Genomic DNA, 22,675 nt, shown 5'->3' on the forward strand with positions numbered 1-22,675 from the left:
AGTAATGCATGGACACAGTCATACATTTTAATCAGACCTATTGTGTGCCTGAAGGACAATAATGGACAATATTTTCTTAATCAGAGACATTATTGACCTTTCAAAGTTTAAAGAGTTGGAGGTGGGGCTGTTTTCATTGGACCAGGAAAAAAGCTTTTGACAGAGTGGATCACTGGTACTTATTTAAAGCACTGGAAGCATATGGGTTTGGTAAAAGTTTTATTTCATGGATTAAGTTGTTGTATTCAGGGGTTTCTGTTTTGTTAAAGGTTGGGGGAGGACTCAGTCGGCCTGTGCCTGTTCAGAGAGGCATCAGACAGGGCTGTCCTTTGTCTGGCATACTATATGCTCGGGCTATTGAACCCCTGCTGCAGCAGCTCAGGCAGGGCCTCACCGGATTAGCCTTAGCAGAAGGGCTAGGTGGCACAGTCAGTCTGTCGGCCTACGCTGACGATGTGACTGTCCTGATCAAAAGCCAAAGGGATGTAGAGTGAAACAGAAGTTAACACTGTATGAACAGGCTTCATCTGCAAAGGTGAACTGGTCCAAGTGTGAGGGCCTGATACTGGGGGGTTAGAGGAACAAACAGCAGCCAGTCTTACCAGCTGGGCTGCAGTGGAACAGAGAGGGAATGAAGTTTTTAGGTGTTTTCTTGGGCAGTGATGACTTTCTAAAGAAGAACTGAGTTGGGCTGGTGGGGAAAATCAGTGCCCGACTGTCTCGATGGAAGTGGGTCCAGCCCCAACTGTCTTACAGGGGGAAGGCTTTGGTTGTGAAAAACCTGGCAGCCTCGATGCTATGGCACAGACTAACCGTGGTTCAGCCTCCAGACACTCTGCTGAGGGAGATCCAGAAGATACTAGTGAACTTCTTCTGGGGAGGCTTTCACTGGACCAGATCTGCTGTTCTGTTTTTGCCTGTGGCAGAGGGAGGCCAAGGACTGGTGGACCTCTGCAGTCAAGTGACGGTGTTTCATCTGCAGACTGCACAGTGCATCCTTTACCACAGGCAGCAGTCATGGACTCTGACAGCATCTATCCTGCTGGGTAGAGTGGACGGCCTAGCATTCCATAAGCACCTGTTTCTACTGAACCTGGACGACGTGAACATCTCACAGACATCTGCTTTTTACCACTCAGTGCTGCACGCCTGGAAAACTGTTTTTATCTCACAGAGAGACTGTTCTCAGCTCTGCAGGGAGGTCGGGGAGGAGCCGCTGTTTCACAATCCAATGGTAAAGAGCAGACTGCTGAGGTCTATGAAGATTCAGAGAGCCCTCATCACAGCTGGACTGACCAGGCTGGCAGGCCTGAGGACAGCAGGGCAGTGGAAGACGGCTGCCAGGCTCAGCCAGGAGACCGGCCTGAAGTCTCTGCGCCTGCTGGACAAGCTGAAAGAGGAAGTCCTGGCTGGACTCCCAAGTCTCCTTAGGGAGGCTCTGGGAAGAGAGGCTGCTCCAAACACACCAGGAAGACCAGTCGGGTTCCCCTGTCTGTCCGTCAGGGCTGCAATGGAGGAGCAGGAGGACGAGGAAGGAGCTCTGCTGTCTTTTAAAACACCAAAACTGTCTGAATTCTCTCAAGTCTCCAAACAGAGCTTGAATTGTGTGGTGGTGAAGGTCCTCAACAGAGCGTCTCTGGTCGGTTTGCAGGAGTCGAGGTGGGCTGGTGTGTTGGCAACGGGGTCGTCTCCCAAAGGCAGCTGGAGGTCTCTGTACAAGCCTCCCATAGAGAAGCGTACTGCTGATCTGCAGTGGAGGCTGGTGCATGGGGCCGTGGCCACAAACAGACATGTGGCTCGATTTGACCCCACAGCCCAAAGTCTGTGTGTTTTCTGTCAGGCCGAGGAAACCCTGAGTCATCTTTGGCTGCAGTGTCCCAGACTAGTCGGCTGTTTCTCGTTGTTACGAAGGTGGATCACTGGACTAGGGCTCACTTTAGATGACCAGCTTTTTCTTTTTGGTCCTAAACACTCAGCTGTACAGCGCAGGGTGGCCTGCCTGGTTAACTTCCTGATAGGCCAAGCTAAGATGAGCATTTGGCCTACCAGGAGGAACAAAGTGAGGGGGGCAGGATCCACGGATTTAGAGTTGATGCTCAGAGGATTAGTGGCAGCCAGGATCAGAATAGAGTTTGTTTATCATAATCTGATGACAGAGGTGAAGGAGTTTGAGTCTACTTGGGCCATTAAGGATGTGCTGTGTAAAGTCTCTCAGGAGTGCCTAACTCCCAATTTCTAAAGGAAGAAACAGTATATTCTTCATTTATTGTTTTTTGTTTGTTTGTTTGTTTGTTGTTGTTGTTGGGGGGGGGGGGGGGGGGGGGTGATTGGGAGCATGTAAATGAATTTGAATTTATGTTTGTGATTAAAAACCTGAACCAATAAAGGGTTGTTTAAAGGTCAAGGTCTCTCCTGTGCTCTCCTTTTCCTCTCCTCCTCTCTCTCCTTTTGCCCACCTCTCTCTCTCCTGTGCCCTCCTCCTCTCTCTCTACTCTGCCCTCTCCTCTTCTCCTCCTCTCTCTCCTTTTGCCCACCTCTCTCTCTCCTGTGCCCTCCTCCTCTTTCTCTCCTGTGCCCTCCTCCTCTCCTCTCCTCTCCTCTCCTTGTTTTTGGTGTGTGAGCGTGTGAGTGGTGGCAGTGGTAGTGGAGTGTGAGTGGCACAGAGTTTGAATTATTTCTTTCACTGGGTTTCTGGCAGGCACAGGGCAGGTGCGCCTGCGCCTGCGCCTTCGCCTGCGCCTGCGCCTGCGCCTGGTCTACGAAATTAGAGCCCCAGCTCTCACAGTGGTTATTAGGCCAACTAGTGTCGCTCTAGTCATCTTGTGCATGTTTGCTTCGAGTTTTCTCAAGTACTTACCTTCTTCTTCTTCTTTGTTGGAGTTTTATGGCGGTTGGCAACCAACTGAAAAGGTGCATTACCGCCACCTACTGAACAGGAGTGTGAATCTGAATTTGGCAGTTACTAAATTCTATTAATTCGATCTGTTTTTTTTTTTTTTTTTGCTTTTTTAAGGAAAAATGAGTTTGTTTGTTGCAAATTTACTTTGAGTTTACACTTTAGTGTAAACTTAATGTTCTGTTTTTTGAGTGATTCCTTCGGCCTTTTCCTCTCCTGTGCATGTTTGCTACAATTCATGATACAATGTTGTACTCTTTCCAGTGCACTACAATGAGAGCATAGTCCTGTGGGATGTTTGACTATAACATGAGGAGTGCCATTTAATCCTGTGTGTCCACTTCTGAGTCTTGTTATTATTGCTTCTTGTCTTGGAGTAGTGAATATTTTCCCATTATCTTTGACCTGTTGCTGCTTACTGTATAGATACCTTCCGGTATCACTAATTTCCCAGTTTTCTTGCCATAATTGTTGAGTGTAGGTCTTAATGATTGATTTAGCTCCTGTTTTGCTTAAAGTGATTTGTGAATCAACGGTTTCTATTCTCAATGACTGTTTCTCTAGTATACCATAGTACATTCATTGCCTTCTATACCAACATGTGCAGGAACCCAAATAAAACTGACATTTGCACTACTGCTTTAATAATATGGTTTATTTCATAGATAATATCTGTTGTGCAAGATGTTCCAGTTTTAGTTTTAATGCTAGTGAGGGCTGAAAAGCTATCTGAAACTATCATAGAATCCTTGACGTTATTCTCTTGAATCCATTAAATTCCCATTAGTGTCATAGTTTGGGTTTTTGGTTTCTGTATTTCTGGGTTTTCTTGTGTTTTGGGTCTTCTTGAGTTTCTCTGTGGTTCTGTTCTTGTCCTGTGTCTCTGTGTTAATCTTAGTTATTCTTGTGGGATGTTTTGTGTCTCTTGTTGTTGTCCTTAGTTCGTGCTTCTTGTGGTTTTGATTTGGTTCTGGTCAGGGCCCTGTTCTACGAAGCAGGATTACTGCCTAGCGAGATAGCTTTGAGGATAGGTTCCGGATTCCCTGTCCTACGACACGGGATCACTCCTCAGCGAGGCGAGTCTCCATGGCAACATACGCTGAACGGCTAACCTGCTCCGGGGCAGGTTAGGTTCCAGATTGAACTCGCAGACTATAAAACCCTCGCCCACTGACCAATGAGCCCTCACGAAAAAATGGCTTTTCCGTTCTTAGAGGATCCCGTGGACATCAGAGCCCGACCCACTCTCTTTTTCTGATGACCACCTTTATGAAAGGTACCGGTTTTCCAGGGAGGGGTTGGTAGTACATGACACTTTCTACAGGTAGTTAAAGGGAATGAAGAACTCTCATTGCCGTAATAAGATCTTCAATGCCAACACTTCTGTTCCATGACAATATTTTATTGCCCATATTAAAATTGTGACAGAAAATTCATGTAGGGCTCATGTGGGCTACATGTCTCACAAAAAAAATGTAAACACGATAGGAATGAACAAATGAATAAATTCATCTAAGAAATAAATTAGGTATGGTGCATGTTACAGTAAAAGTGCATGGTGAACAGTGCTATTTCAGGATGATAATGGCACAAAATATATATTTTTTGCACTACACCACTACACTTACGCATTTAGACTGTCAGCGATTTTCTGCCAGCACTCCTTCCGTGCTTTAGAAGCGGTGACGGTGTTGCTTTTAACATTAATTACATGTTTTAGCTCATCATAATTCCTCATGATCACCTCCTGCTCCTCCTGAGTGAAGTATGCGGTCCTTCTCTCTCCGGCCTGCTCTGACACGCCAGACTGCTCCATGTTCGTGATTGGTCAGATGCAGCGGGCTCCGCCTTATCTGCGTGCACGCGCTCATTGCCTAGCTGGATCCACTTATGAGGTTGATATCCAGCGTCGTAAAACCATGTAGCGAGACTGCCAGGTACCGCGCTCAGTTCAGCGAGGTAGCTCCAAGGCTATCTCGCTAGGCTCTCTTTTACCCTCAATCTTACCAATTCCCTTGTTGGGCTCTATCTTTACAAACAATCCACAATGCTCCACTCCGGAGTATCCTGGCACTCTTTACCTCACCTACCTGTTTGTTAATTGCTTTGGTTAGCTGTAATGGGTTCCATTCACCAAATGAAGCCCCCTCTTGAGTGAGTTTAACCGAGACTTTAAATTCCTGATTTTTCCTCCTTAAGTTACCATCATGTTCACTGTCAGTCTCACCTGGATATGCAGAACTCTTTTGCTTTTTATGATTTCTCGGGCTTTCTCCTACCGTGCTCCACTCAACTTGCCCGTTCAACACTTCCATCTCACTATCCAACTCATCACCACCGCCACTACCTTCTGCCATCCTCTCACTGTTCACAGCCCAGTCGTTGCCAACCGCCAACTCCATGTTGTGAACCTTCTTCCCTTAAATGTTTCCACTGATTAACCATGTTCTTTCGCCAAACGCCAAACGCAGCCTTCTCGACACCCAGCAAAAACACCTCCAGTACTTACCCGTGTGTGTTTTCCAGTGCCTCTTTAAGAATGCTCCTGCAGCTGCTCACGTGACAGCCACTCTCTCCCTCACATCACCTGTTCATCTTAAACACAACTCACAATAAAAACCCTTAAAACTGCTTCTGCCTCCACCTCTCCTTTTGGGTCCAAGTAAACCAGCTGGTTAAACCAACCGTGACATTCCAATCTGATACTGAATGAAAATCAAGCTGGTATCGCCAATACTAATGTGATACCAATACTTTGTGGAAACATATATAATGTGTCTGGTAAAGTATTTCAAGAAAAGTCTCTTAATGCCCTTTTAATCATGTCACTCAATTCTTATGGCCAGTACAATATTTCATGAAACAAATAAATGCCTCAATAATTGCACAAGTTTGGCAATACCCACATTTTTAATTATTTATTCAACAGATAAAACAAATTAGACAGGTTGTAAATTAAAATTGATATATTTTAGAAATTATATTTTATTTTCTATTCATCTTTTAAAATATATATCTCAACTCACCATCACTGTTTTATTCCAATAGTTTGTTGAAATTTAATAACACCTGGTGTTTGTAATTTACTTTAAATGAATAATTCTTTTGGGAACATTATCTGAATTAATCTAGGGCTTTTTTTTTCCTTTTTTTCTTTTTCTTTTTTTTTTTTTTTTGCCTATGTGAGCTTATTTACTTGATCCATGTATTGTTTCTCTGAAAAAACTCATGTAGATATTCATCGAAGCATGTTTTTTATGGAATTCGATTTGTGCCAAAGCCTACCCACTCAAGAGGTTGTGCCAAAAGTCGCAATCAAAAAGTCAGGCAGGAGAATCCAGAAAGCTGACAGTGAGAGCAAAAGTCTGATCAGTGAGAAAAAAAGACAGAACTGGAAAGTGTAATTTCAACGACTCCAGCAACAGTGCTCTCCATATATCACAAACAGTGTCTTGGCTCTTTGTGGAGCTAAAGTAGCTTCCCAGGACTTCTTTTGCGCTCTGCCATTCTGTCCTATACAAACTGCAAACTGTAAGCTGAGACTGAGTGACAGACTGAACAGCAAGCAGGGAGGTATTCCACGAAGCTGGCTAAAAAAGGCCGGGCTATTGCCAGAAAGCGTGGCTTGAATTGGCGGCCACTTTATTCTAAGCTGCAACTCGTTCCACTAACGAGGCTCAGCTGATTTTAAGAGGCGCTTATTCAAGCGAGACTGTTCCAAGCTGCGGATAAGCGCGCGTCCGGGGTAGATAAAAAGCCCCCAAGTGTCAATTGCCAAAATGACAAAATCATGTCAAAACCAAGGAGAAAAAACTCCTCATGGGATCGTATAGTAACAACAATAAAACAACATAAAAGGGTAACACGGTGGCATTTGTTTAAGGCAGAGATGCTGCTGGTTCAAGAATACAATGCTTATGTGTCAAATCAACACTGACAGTTTCTGCTGAGTTTGATGACCTTTTTTCTTCTCACCCTCACGCTCCTTACACTGCTGTATATATTTATATATATATATATATATATATATATATATATATATATATATATATATATATATATATTAGTGCTGGGCAAATTAACGCGTTATTTTCGCGTTAACCCGTCAATCTATTAACGCCGTTAAATACTTTATCGCACATTAGTGCATGTTGCTCACATTCTTTTATTTTGTAAATGTCTGTCGCTGACCAGAAGTGAAATTGGTGGAAAAACACGATGAGTAACCAAAACAAGCATGGAGAAGAGGGGCATTTCGGCTATATTTTTTCATCCATTGCCAGTGTTATCATAAAGTCAGCTCGTCTACCGTCTTCAGACTACAACTTCGAGTTTGACGGTCAATATGTTTGTCGTGTTATGTATTTTATGTTCCTGACGGTCCGGACTAGGTAAGGTTCCCTGTGTTGAGTCAAACTAATTCCTCATGGTGCCCTTCCGTCAAATCCTTCAAGTTTCAGATTTGCAACCATACTCCCCCTGGAACCCAAAGACTCTGGTTTCCCAGTACGACACTCCAAACTAGTGATGATTTTGTCATACTCTTTTAAAGGGACACTGACTAAAAGAAAATGCTGTGAAATAAAGACTTGTGATAAATTGAGTAAATGTCAATAAGTATCTGAGGCAGAGGTTGTACACTGTACAGGTAAAATAATGCTTTGCTCTGAAAGTAAACACAGTTGGCACTCTTGGAGTCAATTTGATGTCTTCAAAATGTGGCATAGTTAAAAATGTTCTTGTGGTTCCTATTACAGGACAACCCCTGCCTAAGGACTAGAGGATTCTGGGAACTTACCGCTGTTCTCCATTCATGTCAGCCATCCTCAGATTGTTAATCAATGAATGCGACACCACTAACAGACCTGTCTACCTTCCTTTTAGAAGAATACAATTTATTGTGGAACTTCATGAATATTTTGTTTTGTGACATGGCATTACAAAAATCCTCATTTTCATCTACTTCTGATGTGGTAAAGTGAATTTACTTACATGAGAATGAGATATTCTTTCTTTTCTTTCTCTTTGATGAAAAATTACTGCAAACAATGTAGCAAGTTGTCCCTCCACAGCTACCTGTACTCATCCTCCAGCTGTCGTCTGCCTCTGCGCGTTCATGTGGTTCAGAAGGCTGGGTTTTGGAGGAAGCCTGGAGGGAGGGGGTGGGGTTGCTTCGGTTGTATCATTCAAAAGTGGCTTTCTCAATCTGACTTACCCGACCTTTGAATTAAAAATGTAATATTCATATTCAGTTATAAAATTCAGTTTTGCCTCAACCATTTTACCATCTTAGTTTGTGAGGAAGATTAATTTAGCACAGAGTCACAGTGAGCATAATAAAACAAAAAACAATCATTTTGATGAATAGTAAGGCTTCTTACTCCAGCTTGGTCCAAATCAAAGTCACAGACTTATCCGTGTGGTTACCCTTAACGGGCCTGATAGTTTTTATAATGAACTAAAACCTTGGTCTAAGCCTGCTGATAAAATCTCTCTTTTGTGTTTTTGTTTGGGGAAATCTGCAGCAGATTGAACTGTTTTGAATAAGAGCATAGGTGAGGTTTGGAGAGCTTGATGTTCAAGGAAAAAAAAGGCTGGAATAAAATCCTACTTCTTTTCATTCTGGAGGAATGATCTAAATCATCTTTAGTGACAGGAAAAACAATCACAGCTGAAAGTGTGAAATGATGCACAAAACCAGTGGCAAAGCAAATCCAAACAAAGGTTTGCTGCAGGCGTCGCTCCTCACATCCTGCCCGATGCAGCTCTGTGTCACCAGCACTGCCAGCCAAGTCCAAGTGTGACAAATCTGACAGGCTGCATCTGGACACGCATCAGCTGTAGCGTCAGGAGGCCAGGCACACAGACCAGCGAGGGTCAGTGATGGTGACACACAGACTCCCCCTGAGAGAAAGAACACAGACAGGTAGTGTATGCTGCAATCACAGGGATAGAAAAACCTGGTGCTCTTGACAGAGCTGTGATGGGAGGGAGGGAACTGCTCCTTAAACAAAAAGTTACACAATCATTGTGGCTGTATGCACTGCTGTGTGTGCTGTGTGTGCTATGTGTGCTGTGTGTGATGTGTGTTGCAGACAAATTAGTAAGTCTAATCTGGAGATCCATACTGACAGAGCGGCTCAACACAAAGACTGCAGAGAGAAGAGCCATCGGGCAAAATTAGCTGATGCTTCCTTAAAGAGACAACTGATCAAAGGCTTCTCCTCGAGGGCCCTCCACAGAGGGAGCTGCTTAAAATGTCTCCAGATGTGCTGTTTAGTAGCCGAGCTGATTAGCTGGCTGCTGTCCTGAGCATCAAACCCAAACCAAAGAAGAGAAGCCTGAATGGATTAAAGAGAAATCAGAACAGAGATTGCAAGCAGGCGCAAACAACAGAGACCCACACATGATGTCATTTCATCAAACCAATGGATGGACATAAAGTGGATGTTACGTGATATGGCACAGAGCCTGCCTACCATCACACACTCTGAGTCGTGAGACACAGATGAGGAACATTAGCGAAAAATTAAAAACTTTTAGACATGATAAAGATTCCAAGTAAAGCTGAGACTCTAATCCTTAAGTGCTGGACATTGATATGTGGGTATTCTGTAAGAACGTTCCCCATTGCATGAGTAAAAATGACCATTCACCTGGGAGCAAACATCACTTTTATGTGCGCTGCTCTCATTATCACTTGTTGGAGACTCATTCCCACAAGAGGAGGGGACCCTTTGGGGAATAGGACTTCCTCCCTCTTCTTTGAAGTCAAGGTTATGCTTCAGAAATGGAAGTCACAACTGTTCAATATGTTTGTCGTGTTATGTATTTTATGTTCCTATTTTTTTTACTAGCAGACAGATGTCATATGTTCAGGTCATGCAGTGTTTGAAGGCAAATATCTCAATTTCTTATATCTAAAATATTCTTTGCCAAGAATATTAAGTTATTACTCTAAATGATGGTTTCCTTCTGCAGAAACCTGAGGTCCCTCACAGCAACACAGCTGGCTGATGCAGTGTCCTCCACCATGCCAGGCCACTCTCAGTTGTCTTTACTGTCCACTAATCAGGCTGCAGACACACTCTGTTCCTTTTTGGCATCTGCTCTGGACAAACTCTGCCCCCTGGAGTCAAAATCAGCTAAGACGAAGCCACCTAGTCCTTGGCTCTCTGAAGTTCTAATGGAACAAACAGGAGGACTCAGGGCAGCAGAAAGGAAGTGGCATAAATCTCAAAAACCCACTGATTTGTCCTCCTACCAGCTTAAACTGGCATCATTCACATCCTGTCTTCAAGCAGCAAAGAAAGCTTATTACCATAACAAGTTTTGTGCTGCCACTGACACAAAAAAAAATAGTTTAGGGCGTTTAACTCCTAACTTTCTCCTCCAACTACTCAGCCCTCTACTGCACTGACTCCGGGCGAGTTTGCCTCCTTTTTCACTGAGAAGGTTGCAAACATCAACAACCAGTTCTCTGAGCCTGACCAGCTCTGTCAGATCCAACCTGCTACTGACGCCACACTCTGCTCTTTTGCTCCTTTAAGTAAGGAGGAGGTCTCAAAACTTTTCCTGAACTCCAAACCTACATGTCCTCTTGATCCTATACCTACCAGCATCCTGCAGACCATTTTACCCCAAATCAAACCTGCAGTCACACACATTGTCAATTCCTCCTTGGAATCTGGGGTCTTCCCCACAGCTTTTAAACCTTTGGCCTGTCTCACTACTGCCTCTCCTGTCAAAAATACTTGAGCGAACAGTCTATAACCAAGTCTCTAAGCATCTACTGAAAAATAACCTGATCATTCAGGTGCGACCACTCCACTGAGACTCCACTCCTGTCAGTCACAGAATCACTGCGACTGGCTTGAGCTGCTGGCCAGTCCTCCGTCCTACTACTGCTTGACTTGTGTGCTGCTTTTGACACAGTAAACCATCAAATCCTTCCCTCCACACTCTCTGAACTTGGCATCTCAGGTTTTGCGCTGTCATGGTTCAAGTCCTACCTCACAGACAGATCCTTCAGAGTGTCATGGTGAGGAGAATAGTCTAAATCACATGGCTTACCAACAGGGGTACCCCAGGGCTCAGTGCTTGGTCCCCTACTCTTTTCCTTATACACTACTTCACTTGATGCAGTGATCCACTCTCATGGCTTCTCCTACCACTGCTATGCTGACGACACTCAGCTCTTCCTGACACTCAGCTCCTGCCTACCTGGGGTCCCTCATCCAGCTCTACACTCTTTTTTCGCCCTTTACGCTCTGCTTGTGAAAGACGCCTGGTGGTCCCAGCCCAGCGCGGCTCTAAATCTCTAGCCAGACTCTTCTCTTCTGTTGTTCCCAAATGGTGGAATGAATCACCTAACTCTACACGATCCACAGAGTCCCTTTCTACTTTTAAGAGATGTCTGAAGACTCATCTGTTGAAGATTGAAGTATACTGTTGCAGCAATTGATAGTTGTTTGTTGGCTTGATTATTCTATATAAACTCAAGCAGCTAGGCTACAAAATGTAACAACTTTCTTATCATCTTTAGACTTACCATCTGTGGGTACAGAACAGAATAAATGGTTGATTCAAGCAATAATGGGAAAAGAAATTGATAAGGCTACTTCAAATCTGAAAGTAAATAAAATGCCAGGGGCTGATGGCTACCCAGCAGAATATTGCAGAACCTTCAGAGAAATAGTAATACCTTTATTAAAAATATTGTAATCATGCACTGCAGGGTGGGGAGACCCCTTCCTCCTTGAGACAAGCTGTGATCTCAAATATTCCTAAACTGGGTAAGGACAAGACTGAGTGTTGCTCCTATAGACCCATTTCAGTTCTAAACATAGACTACGGATTAATTGCATCCATAATGGCAAAACGTTTAGAAAATACTATCCCAGACTTAATCAACATGGATCAAACAGGCTTTGTGAAAAACAAACACAGGACAATGTAAGGCGGGTCCTTCATCTTATTAGCAATATGAAAAATTGTGATACTAAATCAGGTGTTCTTGGCTTGGATGCTGAAAAGGTCTTTGATTCAGTCCGCTGGGATTTTCTATATTTGACCCTGAAACGATTGGGATTCAACTCAAGGTCTCAGGATGTCTGAAATCTTTATACTGTTTCCCCTATACAGTCAGAATTTTGAAAAATGGGGATTTATCTAAAACTGTTCCTCTTGAAAGGGGCTGTAGACAGGGATGACCCCTATGCCCTGCCTTTTTTGCCTTTTTTATTGAGCCCTTGATTCAAGCAAATAGAGAGAATATTGATATAAATTAGTTGTTTGATAATAAATGGCTTCACCTAACCACTAACCATGAGTGAAAGAAAAGTTTCCTCGTTATCATTCATATTCTCTGAAAAATGGCCAAAAAATCATAAAATGTGTCAGGCTATGTAAACTCAAGAGCACAACTGTATGACAGAACTGAAATTGTGAAAATGAATATTTTGCCTAAGCTGCTCTTTCTTTTCAGTCACTACCAGTAGCAATACCCCCTAAATAATTTAATGAATGGAACAGTTATTTCATCCTTCATTTGGGACGGACAAAAGCCAAGGATAAAGTTTCAGACATTACAACTTCCAAGAGATAGAGGGGGGTTGGTAATACCTTGCCTAGAAGATTATTACAAAGCAGCACAGCTGCGTTCTTTAATTTGTTGGTGTGATGACACATATGAAGCTAAATGGAAGACCATAGAGCAAATACAAAAAAAGCATAGCCCTCTCCTCTTCATTAGGAGACACAAACCCTCTGAATGAACACTTAAATACACTTTCCACTTGGTAAGCTGTTCCCTTGAACACTTGGAATAAAATAGTGAAATATAAGGAAGTTGCAAAAAATGTCAGAATTTTACATTGGAAAATAAAGAAGAATATATAACTTACAGAAAAGTGATTTTTACAGATACCTCTGACTAACATATTTTTGGAAGCTGATATCAAAAAGTTATAATTTTTTATAAGAAGAAAAAGGCCACTCCACATTTTATGTGGAAAAAAAGATGGGAAAAATAAGCAAAGTAAAGATATCTGAGGATGACTGGCAAAACATTTGCAAATTCTTCCACCACCAGCTCTAGTCTATGGAGGGGATATGCTTGGAAGAATATGTTAAGATATTTCATCACCCCAAAGATTAAAGAATCCCAGACTAATAGACCTGAGGCTGGTTGCTGTTGGAGGATGTGTGGGCATAAATCTGCTTGACATTTACATATTTTCTGGGACTGTCAAGTGCTTTCACCAGTTTTGGAAAAACTTTTGCTGAAGAATTAAAATTAGTTACTGGCTCAGAAATAGCTCTGTCTTTTAGGATTAAGGGCTCTAATTTCGTAGACCAGGCGCGAGCGCAGGCGCACCTGCCTTGCGCCAGCCTTCGCGGCGCAGACAGGGTGTGACCGGCGCACTTTGCAAGTTTCCTGCAGTGCCAAGAGAGGCGCAGTCAAGGCGCAGTCAAGGTGCAGTCAAGGCGCAGAGGAGCGCAGAGGAGCGCAGAGGAGCACAGAGTAGCGCAGAGGAGCACGTCCACGCCTCCCACCGTGCAGATGGCAGGGAGAGAGGAGAAAAGCAGTGAGTGGGTTTAACACAGCCGAGCACTGTTTTCACCAATCAAATGAGCGCCCCGCCTTGAAATGCCCTGCCGGCGAGGCGCAAAGTCTGATTGGTCTGACTGATCCCCAGCACCGCTGAAACAGTGTGCTGGAAAGACCTGGTAGCGGAGACGGTCAGAGCCGCTGTCCCTGCAGCAGGAGAATGGACAGCAGGGCGCATCGGAGGACATGAAGTGCGTCACCTTGTGGACCAGCTCCCGGGGCAGATGTAATCTGTTCCTTTGTCATTAATTGGAGTACAAAATGAAGAGACAGTTACACAGCTGGATTATCCATTCAGAATACTTTTGATCCACCTGCACTCCTGGTTTGTCATTGCCAAATAGCAGAACCTTTGGTGATATACTGTATACTCTCCCAGTGTCTCCACCTCATCCTCCTTACAATAATGTACTCCATCTTTTTAGATCACGTTAAAAATAAAGACTAAAACAGAGAAATATGGGAAATCACGGGTAAATCCTGAGTGACACACATTTATTTTGTCTCTTTTTTCTTCATCTTTTCTTTCCCTATTTTCTTTGAATTAAATGAAATGAGAGAAGCCAGATATAAACTCAGTATCAGATGTTAAGGCTGTTTATTGTTTAATTGTAAGATGTGCATCAAACTTCCAGCTGCCGTCAGGTTAACTTTCCATTATGACAAACGGCTTTAATCTGACATCAGATGTGACGGACAGTTAATATAGATACAAATGTATATGCTGGTTCAGACAGTTACATTAAATAGTGATTACTGTGATTGTTTATTGCATTAAAATGTGCCTGACAGTCTGGAAACCTGTCTCTAAGGATTTGTTGACATGTGCGCACATGTGCACCTGTCACCAAATTACAGCTGCGGAGGGTGCGCTCCGCTTTGTGCCGAGAATAGAGAAGGTTGGAGCCGGCGAGCTTTCAGCGCACTTTCTGCGCACTTAGCACTTTGTGTAACTTTAAAAAAAAAAAATTCCCTTTACCTGTGGTTTGTTTGATTTGTTTCTTGTTACAACTGTAAAGAAGGTGAATTAATATGATTTTCAGTAATACCGTTTCTCTCCACCTACTCTTTACTTAATTGCGTCACAAGTAAATTTGATTCCATGAGATGTTCTCTGTTGAACTCGTAATGACCCTGTCTGCTGCTTGTATTATTGAATTTTTTCTTTATTGTCTATTTGTTTTGTTAAAAAATAATAATAAAAACAAAGTTTAAAAATAAGAAAAGGAAAGAAAAGTTCAGTTTTAACTTGAAAACAGTTCTGGTTTTTTTCTGTCTAATTAAAAAAGTGTGTTCTGCTTGTTGTGAGTGTTTTTTTGTTTTTTTGTTTGTTTGTTTTTTGTCTTTTTTTTTTTTTTTTTTATAAAGCTGGCAGCAGGATCTGTACTGTTATTTCTATTGCCTAATTATTTGTCTTTTATTTATCTTTTTTTTTTTCTCTTTCTGGCTCATAAGAAATAAAACTGCCCTGCATAATTCATGTTACAGGTTATATTTGAGTCACTTTAGTGATGACATGTTAAAATATATAATTAATTATCAACAGGTGTAATTATTGATGTTTTAATTTAGGGATCATTGTTCATTATGACAGAATTTTTACAACCCTGTCCATCAAAATGACAGGCAAGTAAAACATCTAGCCCAATGTCTGCTGCAGAGCCAATGTGAATGATGCTTCCTCTGAGCCCCTCTGGAGATGATCAGAAACAAAAGTCTCAGACCTTTTTTTATTAATTTCTGGCAAAGCTTCGTAATTTCACCTCTGGGACTAAAGAATTGTATCATTATTTCAGCATAAAGACTACAGTCCCTGGAGCCGAGTGAACCAACAAAGTTAGTTCCAAGTTCTTTTAGAGCCACTGATTTAAACCAGGCCCACTCTGTGTTAAACAGACCCCGATCCAGTGCATGCCTGAAGTGAAAGATACTGATCCAAATTAGCTGGAGCCAAATAAAGACCCCACAGTTACAATTCATCATATCAAAACTCAAAACCCATCTGTTTCGAAGCGCACTCTCCCCTTAACTTTCCTCCCTCTTTTAACTGTGTTACTCTTGTATGTTGTTTTGATTTATTTTAATTGTGTTTTTAATGCAGTGGGTTTTTATTATGTTTTCTGTAAAGTGTCCTTGAGTGCTAGAAAGGCACTTTTAAATAAAATGTATTATTATTATTATTATTATTATTATTATTATTATTATTATTATTATTATTATTATTGTTGTTATTAATTCAATGCATCATTTTCTCAATGCTGATAGTTACTCCAAACAGGGGTTAGGAAGTAGATTCCCAAACCTCCACTCAGGCCAGCTGCTTTCAGGACTTACCTTGATGGTCTGTGGACTGGATTGAAAACTTTGAAATGGGAAACTTTTCTCTCTCCAACCGCAGCTGACAACACTCCTGATAACCTATCACCCACAAGTGGTGTAAGGGAGCCCACCTTATTATCAGAAAGCCCTTTAGTCAGAATGCAGTTAGTCGGAAAGTCAGAAGGCCTGTTAGTCAGTAACTAGCCCAAAACTAAAGCTCCATGTTCTGGCTCCCGATCATAAATCTCATTCTTGTTTATCCAAACTACGTCACTGGCACATAGCCTGAGTCATCAGCAGGTCAGATCCAGAGGAAATCCAATGATGGAAAAAGGATAGGGTACGACACAACACATTCTTTCTATTAGGACACAAACAGAAAGGAAGATGCATGGACTAAAGGGGCTGAAGTTAAGGAAGGGTCAGGTAAGTTTAACACACCAATAAATTACCATACAAGTACGTTGTCATGGGTGGGATTCCTGCAGAAACACATGGTTCTCCTGTGATCTTGTAATCTCACCTCCACAACACAGGGGCAACAAAGTCGCTCACATACCCCTCTACAGGACAGGGACCACACAGTCTTTCACATAACACTCTACAAAACAGGGACTGAACAGTCACTCACATAACCCTCTACAAAACAGGGACTGAACAGTCACTCACATAACACTCTACAAAACAGGGACTACACATTTGCTCATGCACCCCTCTAGAGAACAGGGTCTCCAGAGTCACTCATATAGTCACCAAAACATTGCCCACAGAGTTGCTTACCTTTGTTGCTGCAGAACAAGGTCCACAGAGCCACTCACGTACCCCTATACAGGGCAGGGACCACAGAGTTGCTCATGTATTCACAGGTTGGACATTTATATGAGGCTTAACCAGCTTCAGTAAATCTTGTTTCTGGACTTCAATCTGCATTTAGAAAGTGTCAGAATGTGCCAGAAAGCAAAGTCATGGTGAAACATGGATTGCATTACTCCCCTTAAGGGAAGAATTTTGTAGAAGGGACTCTGTCCAAGAGGTTGTCTTTGATTCCACATCCAGCTCACTTTATTCAAAGAGTTGCTTCTGTTGGCCACTCATACAGGAGAAAAGTGTCATTTTAGAGTCTGAACAGAGCACAGGGTAAATAAGTCAGGCCTAGTGGCTCATTGCATTCTGTGCTAAAAGGACATAAGAGATGACACTCTACATGAAGCAACTTGTTTTGAGTCCTTAATCTCTGGCTTCAGTCTCTGAGCAGCCATAAAATGGCAGTGAGACAAGGAGCTGAGTCAGGAAAATGAGCGTGATAATACTGCAGTTAAAGCACTACAGCCCACAGTTCTCCTGGAGCTTCCCAGTCACCACACACTGGTCTCACTCTACATGAATCTGCCAAAGGTTAATCTGACTGTTCATTAGGGAGGACTCTTCCCTCAGGATGAAATGAGCAGGGTATTCTGTTCTGCTCTGAGGCCTGAGCTCACCAAACATATGAACATGTCAGAACATATGCTGCTATTAGAGGACGGACACCGGATGAGACAGTGTCTACGAAAAGCCTGTCTGTGTGTGATCATGAAAGAATCTCCCCAAAACTGTGCACTGTACTAGGAACGGACTCCGATGATTACTATCATTAACTCTTTCCCCGCCATTGACAAGATATTCTGTCAATCACGTCACAATGCTTTCCCCAAATTGTTTTTCCATTAATCCGTGTTATCACCATCATATGGTGAGGGGCCTTGTTGCAAATCTTGTGAATGACCATGCACTCCTGGGTGCACAAAACAAAAATACAAAGTAGCTGACCTGGGGCCTGTACGACAAAGCTGGGTTAGCTCTTGGAGAGATAACTTCCTGGATAAGCTTTGGGTTTTCCGTACTACAAATGTGGATCTCTTTTTATCCAGACACGTAACTGATGCTGAACGCCAAACCTGGTCCGGAGCGGGTTAAGTTCTAGGATAAGAGCTCATGGGGTGTGACAGACCGCCCTCTGACCAATCGGTTCCCTCTGGCAGGCATGAAAGACCACTCAGACCACCATCAACATAAGGAGGATCAGCACGGGTGGTTCAGAAGCTCAAGAGGTACTATTGAACTCAGACTCTGACAATTTGACAGTCCGAAGATTCAAGTGCCAGCAACGGAAAAAGTGAAGGTGAGGGAGACGCTGTAGGCGACTGACAAGTGAGGATGGCAGCGGAAAAAAGACGCACAGGGACAGACACGGAGATGGCCAGGACTGCAGAGACTCCATGAAAGGCGTGAGAGATGGACACAGGGGAGACTTCAAGAAAAAAAGAGTGGCACGGAGATGAGAGAGACAGCGGATACTCCGTGGAAAGAGGAGGAGGGAGAGACGGCAGAGATTAAGAGGAAACAGGTGCAATCAAATAAGCAACGTAAAAATGTTTATACAAGAGGTTTAACTGATATGTAGATGAACTATTATTGATCTTTGTAAATATGTTAAGTTGATCAGGAATCCTGTGTCCTATAAGAAGTATTGTGTAAAGTTTGGGTAAGTTTGTAAGAAAGTTTGTGAATTTTGGAATATATTCAGAGTGATTATTGCTATTCTTGGTACCATTATTGCTATATTTGTCATGAATTCACCAGGAAAAACAAGCAAGGAGGACCCAAATGCAGATGCAACAAAAAATACTTTTATTTTAGCTTAAGTCAAAATCCAAAAACTCAAAACCAAAGGAACAAAATCAAAAATACTACGAAACTTACTGAACAAAAACCAAGAGGCACAGGAGCACACGATACATAACGTGAGGCGACAGCAAACGGCAAACAATGAACCGACAGACAGAACATGAAAAACAGAGACCATATAGACTGAAAGGTAATCAACCACAGGTGCAGAACAAGACACAGGTGAAACACATGAGCAATCAACCACAAGGGAAACAGAAGGAGAACTAAACCAAACACAGGGAAACTCAGGCAGACACCAAATACATAAAAGACACTGATACACCAAAGACAACCACAAAAACACATATGACTAGAACTAAATCAAAACCAAAGATGAACACAGGTGACACAGACACACAGGACAAACACAGAACCACACAAGAAGACCAAAACCCAAGAAAACCCAGAAATACATGAACCAAAAAACCCAAACCATGACAATATTTTATAATTTTGAAAACATTAATACTGTTTGTAGATAAGAAAGAGTAAAAAATGTAATATCTAATCAGTTGTATCTAAAGAATGTTGTGGATAAAAATGCCCTTTTCTCCATTTTTATGTTCAGAATGACGTTTTTTTCACAAAAACAACCAATGTTTAAATGTTGATTACTTAAGAATGAGTGAAGATAGATTAAAATAGTTTTTTGTGTTTAAAAAATTAAAGTCTCTTCTTTAATTTGATGTATTCAGTGGGAAGGATCAAAAAGGCTGGCGCTGGCAACTTATTATTGATACTTGGGCAGGAAAAAAGTTAAATAATCAGGTGCTAAACTGCCTGGATCGTCCTCATCAAATGACTGTCACTCCTTTGATGCATATTTCTCTGAGACCCTTCCACCTGCCCATGTGGGATGCACAACCCTGAGGTCGAACGAGCACAACCTCCTCTCTTTAATGTGCATGCATTAAAAGCTGAGGCAGAGAGAGCAGCCCACAGGGTACAGGACAGAGACAACGAACATGGCCCTGGTACAATTAGACACAGCATAGAGCAGGAGCTGGGGGGATTGGAAAGATAGTTGAAACATGAAAAGAAGTTTTCTTCTCTGATATGTATTTGTGATCAGCTGATCTGTCAGCTCATGGGGTTGGGGTTTACAGCAGCTGATGTCCTGTGGGCCTTCTGAACCGAGACCATGCCCAGTTTGACTGACAGGCATCCAAAAAGAAGCTGATAAGATTATCAGAAGTTCACTCAAGTTCACCTTCCTGTTTTAACACAAAAACTTTTCACCCTGTGCTCCTTATGTTTTATGCACTGACAGAACTGGATTTTTTCCAGTGAGTGTACAGCAGCTACCAATCTGTCTGCCTGCCTGCCTTTCCATCTGTCTGTCTGTTTGTCTGTCTGTTTGTATGCCTGTCTGCCTGCCTGCCTGTCTGCTCTCCGCCAGCCTCTCTGTCTACCTGTCTGCCTGCCTGTCTGCCTGCCTGCCTGGCTGCTTTCCACCAGCCTCTCTGTCTGCCTGCCTGTCTGCCTGTCTGTCTGTCTGCCTGTCTGCCTGTCTGCCTGTCTTCCTGTCCGTTTGTCTATCTCCCTGTCTGTCTTCCTGTTCATCTGTCTTTGGCATGACTGCCTTTCTATCTGTCTGCCTGTATGTCTGCCTGTCTGCCTGTCTGCCTGCTTGTCTGTCTGTCTGTCTGCCTGTCTGCCTGTCAGCCTGCCTGCCTTTCCGTTTGTCTGTATGTTTGTATGCCTGTCTGCCTGCCTGCCTGGCTGCTTTCCGCCAGCCTCTCTGTCTGCCTGTCTGTCTGTCTGCCTGTCTGTCTGCCTGTCTGTCTATCTCACTGTCTGTCTTCCTGTTCATCTGTCTTTGGCATCACTGCCTTTCTATCTGTCTGCCTGTCCATCTGCCTGTCTGCCTATCTGCGTTCTTGTCTGTCTGTCTGTCTGCCTGTCTGCATGTCAGCCTGCCTGCCTTTCCATTTGTTTGTCTGTTTGCATGCCTGTCTGCCTGCCTGCCTTGCTGCTTTCCGCCAGCCTCTCTGTCTGCCTGCCTGTCTGCCTGTCTTTCTGTTAGTCCCTGTCTGCCTGTCTGCCTGTCCGTCTGTCTATCTCCCTGTCTGTTTTCCTGTTCATCTGACTGTCTGCCTGTCTGCCTGTCTGTGTGTCTATCTGTCTCAGGCCTGTCTGCCTGTCCGTCTGTCAATCTCCCTATCTGTCTTCCTGTTCTTCTGTCTTTGGCATCCCTGCCTTTCTATCTGTCTGCCTGTCTAACTGTCTGCCTGCCTGTCTGTCTGCCTGTCTGCCTGTCTGTCCGTCTTTCTCCCTGTCTGTCTGCCTGTCTGTGTGTCTATCTCCCTGTCTGTCTTCCTGTTCATCTGTCTTGGGCATGACTGCCTTTCTATCTGTCTGCCTGTCTGTCTTCCTGTCTGCCTGTCTGCCTGCCTGTCTGTCTGTCTGCCTGTCTGCCTGTCTGCCTATCTGCCTACTTGTCTGTCTTCCTGTTCATCTGTCTTTGGTATCCCTGCCTTTCTATCTGTGCGCCTGTATGTCCCTCTGCCTGTCTTTCTGTCTGCCTGTCTGACTGCCTGTCTGCCTGTCTGTCTTTCTGTCTGCCTGTCTGACTGCCTGTCTGCCTTTCTGTCTTTCTGTTAGTCCCTGTCTGTCTGTTTTCCCATCCGCCTGCCTGTCTGTCTGTCTGCCTGTCTTCCTGTCAGCCTGCCTGCCTTTCCATCTGTCTGTCTGTTTACGTGACTGTCTGTCTGCCTGCCTGTCTGTCTGCCTGTCTTCCTGCCTGTCTGTCTGTCTGTCAGTCCCTGTCTGTCTATCTGCCTTTCTGCCTGCCTGTCTGTTTGTCTGCCTGTCTTCCTTTCAGGCTGCCTGCCTTTCCATCCGCCTGTCTGTCCACCTACCTGTCTGCCTGTCAGCCTGCCTGTCTATCTGTCTGTCTGTCTGTTTGCCTGCCTGTCTGCCTGCCTGTCTGTCTGTTTGCCTGCCTGTCTGCCTGCCTGCCTTTCCATCTGTCCATCTATCTGTCTGCCTGTCTGCCTGTCTGCCTGTCTGTCTGTCTGCCTTTCTGCCTGTCTCTCTGCCTGTCTGCATAACTGTCTGTCTGTCTGTCTGCCTATCTGCCTAGGTGTCTGTCTGCCTGTCAGCCTGCCTGCCTTTCCATCTGTCTGTCTGCCTGTCTTCCTGCATGTCCGCCTGCCTGCCTTTCCATCTATCTGTCTGTCCGCCTTTCTGTCTGCCTGACCTTCTGTCTGTATGCCTGCCTGTTGGTCTGTTTGCCTGCCTTTCTGCCTGTCCGCTGCCTGTGTGACTGTCTGCTTAGCTGTCTGTCTGTCTGTCTGCCTACCTGCCTGCTTGTCTGTCTGTCTGTCTGTCTGCCTGTCAGCCTGCCTGCCTTTCCATCTGTCTTTCATTCCGTCTGCCTGTCTGTCTGCCTGTCTGCTTTTTGTCAGCCTCTCTGTCTGCCTGTCTGCCTGCCTTTCTGTCTGTCTGCCTGTCTGACTGTCTGTCTGTCTTTCTCCCTGTCTGTCTTCCGGTTCATCTGATTTTGGCATCCCTGCCTTTCTATCTGTCTGCCTGTCTGTCTGTCTGCCTGTCTTTCTGTCTGCCTGTTTGACTGCCTGTCTGCCTGTCTGTCTGTCTGCCTGTCTGTCTGCCTTTCTGTCTGCCTGTCTGTCTGTCTGCCTGCCTGTCTGTCTGTCTGTCTACCTGCCTGTCAGTCTGTCTGCCTGCTTGTTTGTCTGTTTGCCTGTGTAGCATGTGTATCACATGAACAGTTAAGAGATTGGTAAGGCTACTATATCAGAAGACTCTTAGTTTGACTCAAGGAGCGGAGAGAGAGACTGAGACAAGTATGTTTTGATGAACATCATATCTTATAAAGACACACATGACAAAAAAACAACAATTGCACAATAAACACACAGTAGAAGCTCAACATCAGTTCATAAATGCAGTGCGTTCGATCACTGAATTCTTCCCTTGTAAAGTTCAGTCCTTTTTGTTCCCTCGGGGTCGTGTTAGTGTGAGGCGTGAGTGCGTGAATTGAGGGTTCTAGGACAAAGGAGAATGAAAGAGAGAAGAAAGAATGAAATAAAGAAAGGCGGCTGCAAGAAGCCTCCTACCAGCCCGGCCAGAGCAGGAGGATGGATTGGGCAGAGCAGGATGAGCTGCCTGGGGTT

The 22,675-nt window shown here is 43.8% G+C and overlaps 1 pseudogene; it reads left to right on the plus strand.

Moving 5' to 3' along the window:
• The first annotated feature begins 793 nt into the window (after positions 1 to 793).
• LOC141800548 (uncharacterized) lies at positions 794 to 22,266 on the plus strand (annotated as a pseudogene).
• The last annotated feature ends 409 nt before the right edge of the window (positions 22,267 to 22,675 follow it).

Source organism: Halichoeres trimaculatus, unplaced genomic scaffold (genome assembly GCF_033239565.1).
Source record: "Halichoeres trimaculatus isolate MK-OKI-2021-1 unplaced genomic scaffold, fHalTri1.1 fHalTri1_scaffold_12, whole genome shotgun sequence".
Lineage (NCBI taxonomy): Eukaryota > Metazoa > Chordata > Actinopteri > Labriformes > Labridae > Halichoeres > Halichoeres trimaculatus.